Source organism: Podarcis bocagei (assembly GCF_964188305.1).
Source record: "Podarcis bocagei genome assembly, chromosome: Z".
Classification (NCBI taxonomy): domain Eukaryota; kingdom Metazoa; phylum Chordata; class Lepidosauria; order Squamata; family Lacertidae; genus Podarcis; species Podarcis bocagei.
The window spans coordinates 47521738-47532147 of NC_138140.1; the positions used below are offsets into that span (position 1 = coordinate 47521738).

Genomic DNA, 10410 nt, shown 5'->3' on the forward strand with positions numbered 1-10410 from the left:
AAAAGCATTATCGCTTCTCCCCTGTAAGAATCCTGGGAACTGTAGATTACCCTTCTGCCACATAGCTACAATTTGTAGCACCCTTTACAAACTGCAATTCCCAGGATTCTTTGGGAGAAATGTGCTTTTAATGCCTGTTTTTCCTGCAGCAGGCATGCTCAGCTGCCCCTCTGGAAGCTCAATCCCACAGAAAGCTGTGACGGCCACCAACTTGGATGGTTTTATGCAGGAAAGGCTATCAATGGCCACTAGGCACGATGGCTATGCTCTACCTCCACAGTCAGCGGCAGTAACGTTTGTGAACAGTAGTTGCTGGAAGACGCAGGAAGGGAATACAGAATGCTCTTGTTTCCACAGGCCTCTGGTTGGCCACTGTGAGAACAGAATGCTGGACTAGACAGGCCAATGTGGCCTCATCCAGCAGGCACTTCTTATGTCCTTACGTGGTTCAAGGGTAGAGATTGTGAGAAGGCATCTCCCAAAGCAATCCCACCCCGCAAATAGCTTTGGAGCCTTCTTGCCTCTAGCCTAGCCCTCACCCCTTTTCCTGTTCCCACTGGAGTCTTCTTTTGCTTGCCACGCCTGTGGGCTCTCTTCCGGCCAACGCTGCCAATGATGGATCTTAAAAACTAGGGGTCGGTGAGATTCGGCAATCGCAGCACCTTGCGCCTGCTGGACCTCCTGAGCAGAGCGGGTTGTGTCTTGCTCCTTGTGAAGTAGGGTGAAATGTGAGGAGTGTTGCAAGCCGGTGCAGAGGCAGAAGGTCTGGCCGAGATGGTAGAGCACGGCTTCTCTATCAAGGGCTTCTTCCTAACCCAGTGGAACACCAGTATCATACGCCTCTTAGATGGGGTGGACATGCTGAAGAAGGTGCTGGAGGCCTAAGGACCAGGGTGACTTCAAAGCGGAGGATGCAGCAGGCAGTTCCCTATCAATGGTGCCAAATCCAAGCAAATGTTAGCTCCAGTCCTGTTAAATCGATCCAGCAATTATGAACGTTAAAGAAGGGATTAATTCCTCAGGCAGTATGAAAAGACTTTCTGCGGCTTTTGAATAGATGGGAGCCCCCAACTAGTGCCACTGTTGACAGCCTGTTGCCCCTTCACTCTGCTTGAATGGGTTATGTCACAATGGTTCCTTCATCAGGTGTTTGTGAGCATGAAAATGCTGTTGGGAGTTTCAGCAATGAAGGCTCAAGCATAACACACTATTTGAAAGTCTGAACATTTCCTCTTTTTTATTAAACAAAATTTATATACCACATTTATAATTTATATACAAATTATTAGGACAGTAAGTTAAAAATATACTGTAGTTTATTCACTTATAGGCTAGTTTACATACTTTATTCCTTATACTTCTATCTCACCTTTCCTCCACAGAGAATACACATTTCAGCCTCCACCTTCTCCATGTTATCCTGACAGCAATATTGTGAACTAGGACCATAGCTCGGTGGTAGAACAACTGCTTAGCATGCAGAAGGCATCAGGTTCAGTCCCCAGCATCTCCTGGTGGGACTGGGAGCGCTCCCTCTGTGCTTCGGAGGCTTCGCGTTGCTATCGCTGAAGCCAAGGAGCCTGCATTCGCTCCATAGGACGCACACACATTTCCCCGTAATTTTGGAGGGGGAAAAGTGTGTCTTATAGAGCGAAAAATACGGTACATCAAGACAAACATCAAGATCAACAATATACATGAAAAAATATTTACATATTTCAGAAACAAAAAAGCAGTGAGGTGTATAGATCGACAAGAGAGTTAAAGGTGCACTTAAGGGGGAATAAGGAGAGCGAAGAATTGATTAATAAATTCCATGGAAAACGTAGAACAGAAACCCATACCAGAAATATACTTTCTCCTTCCTTCCTTCCTTCCTTCCTTCCTTCCTTCCTTCCTTTCTTTCTTTCTTTCTTTCTTTCTTTCTTGGAAGGAGAGACTGAAGTATATGAACAAGTAGAGGCAAAAAGTGATGAACAGTGGTGATTAGCTGAGAGCTGTGCATGGCACTTTGAAGCCCCAATAATCAGCTGATCATCAGGGCTTCAAATTAGGAATACAAAATACAGTGGTACCTCGGGTTAAGAACTTAATTCATTCTGGAGGTCTGTTCTTAACCTGAAACTGTGCTTAACCTGAGGTACCACTTTAGCTAATGGGGCCTCCCGCTGCCACCATGCTGCCACCGTGCAATTTCTTTTCTCATCCTGAAGCAAAGTTCTTAACCCGAGGTACTATTTCTGGGTTAGCGGAGTCTGTAACCTGAAGTGTATGTAACCTGAGGTACCGCTGTAATGTGCTCTCTGAACTCAGCCATAAACATTGTTCCTATATTCACATGCACCTTTCAAAGCTAAAACCATCAAGTTTTCATTTGAAAACACATTTACATCAAATTGAATTGATTTTATACCAGTTTCAGTCAGCGGTACGGGGCCTACTGGTGTCAACTTTTTTTAAAGGCTCATGGCTGGGCGGGATGCTGTTGGGATTCAGGGTAGTCAGGGAAGGGTTAAACTTTCCCATGCACTGTGATCCAAATCCCCCACTGTGAAAATCACTCACCCCATGCCAGTTATTGATTTCTTTTAAAAAACCCAACATGATATCTAATTATATCTCAAACCCTCCAAGTGCCCCTATTTTCCAGGGATGTCCCTGATTTAGAGAAGCCATCCTGGTTTCTGATTTGATCCCGGAATGTCCTGCTTTTCCTTAGGATGTCCCTATTTTCACTGGAGAAATGTTGGAGGGCATGGAGTTATCTGACCCTGAGCTGTCTGAAGGCAATCCTGTATTGGGGAGGTTTTTTGTTTATTTACCGTTTTGGCCTGACTGAATATAAGCCTCTCTCTCACACACACACCCTCCCAAATTCCAACCATGAAAAGTTAAAGTGTGATTTAAATTTGCGACCTTATTTTTTTTTAAAAAAGGCTTTTATGATATAGCTGCTGAAAGAGACGTATGGTAAAACGGAACGGATGTATTTAACATTTATTAATAGAATAGAATCATAGAATCATAGAGTTGGAAGAGACCACAAGGGCCATCGAGTCCAACCCCCTGCCAAGCAGGAAACACCATCAGAGCACTCCTGACATATGGTTGTCAAGCCTCTGCTTAAAGACCTCCAAAGTAGGAGACTCCACCACACTCCTTGGCAGCAAATTCCACTGTCAAACAGCTCTTACTGTCAGGAAGTTCTTCCTAATGTTTAGGTGGAATCTTCTTTCTTGTAGTTTGGATCCATTGCTCCGTGTCCGCTTCTCTGGAGCAGCAGAAAACAACCTTTCTCCCTCCTCTATGTGACATTCTTTTATATATTTGAACATGGCTATCATATCACCCCTTAACCTTATCTTCTCCAGGCTAAACATGCCCAGCTCCCTTAGCCGTTCCTCATAAGGCACCGTTTCCAGGCCTTTGACAATTTTGGTTGCCCTCCTCTGGACACGTTCCAGTTTGTCAGTGTCCTTCTTGAATTGTGGTGCCCAGAACTGGACACAGTACTCCAGGTGAGGTCTGACCAGAGCAGAATACAGTGGCACTATTACTTCGCTTGATCTAGATGCTATACTCCTATTGATGCAGCCCAGAATTGCATTGGCTTTTTTAGCTGCCGCGTCACACTGTTGGCTCATGTCAAGTTTGTGGCCAACCAAGACTCCTAGATCCTTTTCACATGTACTGCTCTCAAGCCAGGTGTCACCCATCTTGTATTTGTGCCTCTCATTTTTTTTGCCCAAGTGCAATACTTTACATTTCTCCCTGTTAAAATTCATCTTGTTTGTTTTTGCCCAGTTCTCTAATCTGTCAAGGTCGTTTTGAAGTGTGATCCTGTCCTCTGGGGTGTTAGCCACCCCTCCCAGTTTGGTGTCATCTGCAAATTTGATCAGGATGCCCTTGAGTCCATCATCCAAGTCGTTGATAAAGATGTTGAATAAGACCGGGCCCAAGACAGAACCCTGTGGCACCCCACTAGTCACTCTTCTCCAGGATGAAGAGGAACCATTGATGAGAACCCTTTGGGTTTGGTCAGTCAGCCAGTTACAAATCCACTGAGTGGTAGCATAGTGAGTGCCTGCGGAATTTTAAGGGAGCAGCTTATATTAGGGTATTGTATTTTTCTCTCCCCCCCCCCCGGATTTTAAAGGTGTGGCTTATATTCAAGCGTGACTTATATTCGAGCCAATACAGTATGTTTTTATATATGTTGGAAGCTGCCCAGAGTGGCTGGGGCAACCCAATAAGATGTGTGGGGTATAAATGGTAAAATTATTATTATTGAATGGGACGTCCCTATTTTCATCAGAGAAATGTTGGAGGGTGTGATATTGTTAGCATCACTAAACAGTTAAGCCTTAGATAAATATTTGTTTTTTTAATGTGTTTCTAGTGACTGGCAACAATTAAGAAATGTATGTAAGATGAGAAATGTATGTAAGAAGGTGAGAGCCTTGAGATATTTCTGAAGGTTTTCTTTGTGGGTTTTCTGTTGGTTTGGAGCCCTCAACTATAAATCAAAAGAGACCTCAAAGCAGGAGTTTCCTCATTACCACTTACAGAAGAAATCAAACCCAAGATCACTGGGAATAAGAGAGCCTGGATTCAGTAGTTCTTGTGCTCTGCTGGCTCAGTTGGGGCAACACTGGTGTAAATTCCCTACCCTCCTTCAATTCAGAAATATCAATCAACCTAAGTTTATTGTTCTAGCCAAAGGCCATGACAATCCTGCAGCAACAGTACCAATAAAACAATATAGATCATACCATAATACAAGCCAACATCCATAATGTAAAGGGGGCAAGTCGGAGACAGCAACAAACTCAAGTCCAACTTGATTTCAAATTAAATTTCTGCCATTCAGGGATATGCCAGTGTAAGTCCCTCACCCCAGCTCAGGCAGGGGCTCAGCCAGCATAATTTAAAGTAGTAGAATATATGCTCGCACAAGTCCCCAAAAGGGTGCATTGTGTTGTTGTGACAGGACAGGGCAAGGTGAGTTCTACACCTATTTCAGACCCCTTTCAGCTTGGTCACATGACCCAGCAACCTGGTAGAACTTAGTTGGCCAAAAGGGTTGTGCAAATCAAATTCCTCCTGAACAGAGTTTGGAATATGAGTAACTTTAGCTGGCGTAGGTTCTGCCAGCTTACTATATTTGGAAAGCTTCTTAAGTACAGGAAGCTGGCACGACTTACACTGGCTTAAGCTATCCCTATTCCAGGCTCCATTCATGAGTGGGGATACTGCTGGCTGAGATGGCCATAATCTGGCAGAGAGAAAACAGAGCTTTAAAATAGAGTTTGACTTGCAATACCCTTTTTCTGGAGTATGTTCTGTCCAGTTGTCAGATCATGTGACTGAACTGAAAGAGATTTTAGAATGGGTATCTCTCCTTGCCCCATCCTGCCCCATCCAAAACCCCAGATTACCCTCTTTTTTTGATCTTATGCTGGCGTAAATATTGCCATATCATATGAGCCAACATATCCCCCACTGAAACATGTTGAGGGAATTCCACAGGCATAGCCCTGTCTGGGAGATCAGGTCAGCCCAAGATCTGCCTATTCTAAACTCACTCATCCCAGCTGATATTGACTTTGGCTTGTGCTGTTAGTTCCAAGTCCGGTATAACCATCTGTCATTTTCTTTCTCTCTTTTCCTCCCTCCCTCTCTTGAATCAGGCAGGTTTCCACCACCACCACCCCTCCCACACACAGATGAGAATCTGAGGATGAACTCATGTCTGTCTAAGGACTCACTGGTAGCACTGTTATGAATGACAGCTTCCTTTTAGCTGAGCAAGACCTTCTGCTATGCAAGAAAACAGCCTTGTAAACAGCTGTAACCCATCAGCGCCCTTCTTGGTGAAAGTTTGAGAGAATAACAAAGGTGGGGGGAGAAACATACAGCTATATAGTCCTGTGCATGTTGTTGTTGTTGTTTAGTCGTTTAATTGTGTCTGACTCTTCGTGACCCTCTGGACCAGAGCACGCCAGGCACTCCTGTCTTCCACTGCCTCCCGCAGCTTGGTCAAACTCATGTTCGTAGCTTCAAGAACGCTGTCCAACCATCTCGTCCTCTGTCGTCCCCTTCTCCTTGTGCCCTCAATCTTTCCCAAACGAGGGTCTTTTCCAGGGAGTCTTCTCTTCTCATGAGGTGGCCAAATTATTGGAGCCTCAGCTTCAGGACCTGTCCTTCCAGTGAGCACTCAGGACTAATTTCCTTAAGAATGGATAGGTTTGATCTTCTTGCAGTCCATGGGACTCTCAAGAGTCTCCTCCAGCACCATAATTCAAAAGCATCAATTCTTCAGTGATCAGCCTTCTTTATGGTCCAGCTCTGACTTCCATACATCACAGTTAAACCAGAGCTTTAACTATACGGACCTTTGTCAGCAAGGTGATGTCTCTGCATTTTAAGATGCTGTCTAGGTTTGTCATCACTTTTCTCCCAAGAAGCAGGTGTCCTTTAATTTTGTGACTGCAGTCACCACCTGCAGTGATCATGGAGCCCAAGAAAGTAAAATCTCTCTTTGCCTCCATTTCTTCCCCTTCTATTTGCCAGGAGGTGATGGGACCAGTGGCCAGTGGAAATGTTGAGAGGATACAGATTGGGATAGCAAGAGCAAACAAGAATCTCCCTCTAGCAACAAGCATTCTTATGATAATGATCAGATTTGATTCATAATATGAGGGAGGGCCCTATCTTACTGGTAGAGCATGTGTTTGCAGGAATCTTCTTCTTCTTCTTCTTCTTCTTCTTCTTCTTCTTCTTCTGTATGCAAACAGTCGCCGGTTCAATCCCTGGCGTCTCCAGGTAGCACTAGGAAAGTCACCTGCCTAAAACTTTGGAGAGCTGCCTCCAATCAGGGTAGACCAATGGCCTGGCTCAGAATGTGTAGAATCCTCTGGAGAAAATTCTTCATTTTTAGGCAAAGGTAATTTTACCTCTTTGAAAACTCTCAAGCATGAACTTCCAAATCAACTTGGGGTTTTGCTTTAAGTGTCTATTCACAAGGCTGACCCCTCACACTGCCTTTTTTTTTTGGAGGGGGGGATTTTCAGTCCAAATAACAAATCCATGTTTGCTAAATATATGAAGTATATGAAGGTGTTAAGACTCACACAGTTGCTCGTTAGTAGAGAATACACTCTGTGAAATCACTTCCCTTGAGTTCTTTGACAGGAAAAAGACATAGCCTAGTCCTAATGCTGCAAGGGACAGTGTTTTAAACTCTGCTAACTAATTGTTTTAATTTTAAACATTCTGCTCACACACATGTGTAACATGGAGGATATATTGTAAATGTGTCCGCAATGCATATGATGGCAGCGGGCTCTGCGCTGGGAGAAAGCTGCCCGGTGAAGCTTCCCAGCGATGCTAAGCTGGCTTCACTGGGCAGCTTCCTCCAGGCGCGGAGCCCACCACCCACTGCTGCTTCGGAAGCTGCCGAAGCTGCCACCGCAGCAGCAGTAGGCGGCGCGCTCTGCTCCGCGCCAGGAGGAAGCCACCCAGTGATGCTAAGCCGGCTTCGCCGGGCAGCTTCCTTCAGGCCCAGAGCGGAGTCTGCTGCCCACTGCAGCCATACCCAGCGTGTAAGATGACCTCCAACTTTTTAACCTCATTTCTGAGGTTAAAAGTCATCTTATACGCTGGAATCTACGGTAGTTCCCCGCACCACACACATTTTATCCTTACAGCAACTCTGTGATGTAGGTTAAGGTTAGAGAAAATGACCTGCCCCAGGTCACCCCATGAGCTTCATACCTTCATGGGGATTTCAACCCAGGTTTTCAAGGTCCTTGTCCAGCACTCTAAGCACTCCACTGCACTAGCTCTCTGAGAATAATGTTCTCTGACAATTCTGAGCTAGATAGACCAATGCTTTGCATCTGTGTAAGTCAGCTTCCTAAGGGATGTGGGTGGCGCTGTGGTCTAAGCCACTGAGCCTCTTGGGCTTGCCAATCAGAAGGTCGACGGTTTGAGTCCTTACAACGGGGTGAGCTCCCATTGCTCTGTCCCAGCTCCTGCCAACCTAGCAGTTCAAAAGGACACCAGTGCAAGTAGATAAATAGGTACCACTCCGGCGGGAAGGTAAACAGCGTTTCCGTGCGCTGCTCTGGTTTTGGTGTTCCATTGCGCCAGAAGCGGCTTAGTCCTGCTGGCCACATGACCCGGAAAAACTGTCTGCGGACAAACGCCAGCTCCCTTAGCCTATAAAGCAAGATGAGCACCGCAGCCCCAGAGTCTGCGAATGGACTTAACTGCCAGGGGTCCTTTACCTTTTTTTTTAAGTCAGCTTCCTATGTTCTTAAGCCCATGAACTCAAGGGAGCAAAAATAGATGTAGCCAACTCTGGTAGTAAGTAATAATGTGAGTCAGGCAACTGATGTAGCTACTTTCAGGTACACATAATAGGAAATGGCTCTCCCTCAGCATGAATTGATCCAAGGTCCTTGGAGTCGCATTGCGTTATAGCCACCCGAGATGTACAGTGTCGGGAATGCCAAACATCTTCAGAGGTGACCAAAGGAACCAGCAAACTTAGCCATTATCTGAAAAGAACTGGCATTGATGGAATTAGTACCTTTCCAGGGACACAGTCAGATCGGGCACATGGCAAGGATTAGCAAGCACTGCAGCTGATGTTGGCAGGAAGTCCATAATGAATCTTTGCATCTAAAGTAGGCATTATTGATTGTTTAACAAAGTAACATTGTTTTAAGGTAATGGGCAAAGATGGATAGTCTCTCTGGGCAGAAAAGCTTACATGCATTGAAGTTCTAAACTGACAAGAATACTTTTCTATCCCTTTACCAATGCTGTTTGAGCCAGTTGCTGTAAATCAGCACAAGAGCACAAATTAAGCCATTGCCATCTGGCCCACACTATATACCTGGATGCATAAATACTGAGTGGTAGTGAACATTATATATACAGAGTTTGCCCTTAAGACAAGAAGAAAGCAGAAGAAAACAATTTGCTAGATAAAACGACTATGCCTTACAAAGAAAAATGCATAGGTTGTCCAACATCAGTGTCCAGAAGCAAATTCATTTCAAAAGACACCCCCTTTTCAACCAGAAATAACTGAAAAGGGAAGTCACAAAATCATGTGTTCCTTCTCCACTTCAGTTTTGGCTGTCAATTAAAGGAGGAAACTCAGAGATATGAGCTGAAGGCAATTGCAGGCATTCATTTCACTTTTAGGAAACAAACATGATGAAGTGAACCTCAAAAAGTGCCAAGCAATCTATTTATCAGAGCACTCCAGAAGATTTGTTATGCCTGAAGCGTTTCCAGTACGATATAACTTTTCATCAGAGGTGATGGCCGTTCCGTATCTCTCTGCAAGTGTTCTCTCAAGGAGAACACATCTCACACAAGAGCCATGCAATAAGGTGACTGTGGCCTCTTGCATCATACTTGAAATGCATCAGACATAATACATTTCCTGGAGTGTTACAATCAGTAGACTTCATCACAGTTTTTAGGATAGGGTAGCTAGATACAAAAGAGGAGAGGGCTTCTGGTTGTATAGATGAGAGAAATACATGCCTATTGCTTCTGCTAAAGCACCCATTGAATCCAAGGAGAATTCCTCTAGCAGCAAAATAAGGCTGTGATACTTCAAAAGACAGTACAGGACCAGGACAACTTGGAGCATCTTTGCTGACTGCAGGGAAAGTGTGGGTGCATGAAGGGCAAGCTGTAAGTAAGGACAGGTGAATCTGTCCACTTTGGTTTCTCTTACTTCCTCATTTTTCCAGTTTTAAGTTCAATTCTCCATATTTTCCATTTTAAAATACTGTTGTGAACTGCCCTGAGATGAACAGTGCGATATTCAAATTTAAGAAAGAAAGATTCAATCAGTCTTCATGAATATTTGTAATAATTTTAGTGTGGCTTTTTCCTAGTATATGCATTATTGTGTGCAATTTTTCTAAGAGCCACAGATGAGAACTTTGACTGGTTGACTCAACCAGGTGAGGGTTGCCAGTGGGTCTTAAACCCTCAGTGGGTTAGGGACCTGTCTATTCCATCAGAGTGACAGGCTGCAGCAAATTGAATGGATAAGACCAATACCAGGTCCAATGGTCAAGAAGGTGGGTTCTGCACATGCTGTTGAAGGAGATGAGGGGCAGGTGGGGTTCATCCGCCTGGGAAGGTAGTCCATCTAGGAGAAGGAAAACTTTGTTCCTAAACCTCAACTGCCTTGCAGCTGTACTCATTTGTGAGAAAGGCTTTGGAAGTAAACACTGAGGAACAATCCATACCCGCTTCCTCACATGACACCTTTGGGAGAAGAAAAGGCTAATGAGTAAATCCAGAGTGGTGCTCCTATGGTGGTTGAATGGCATCTTGTATGCCTTCTGGCAACTCCTCTAGCCAAGCTGATGC

At 44.6% G+C, this 10410-nt stretch overlaps 1 long non-coding RNA gene across 1 annotated transcript; it reads left to right on the top strand.

The window, feature by feature from the left end:
• Nucleotides 1–1875: 1875 nt before the first annotated feature.
• On the top strand, nt 1876–5933 carry LOC308578615. Its single transcript, XR_014004036.1, has 2 exons — nt 1876–1982; nt 5695–5933. It is a non-coding gene; the product is annotated as an uncharacterized lncRNA (long non-coding RNA).
• Nucleotides 5934–10410: the final 4477 nt, after the last annotated feature.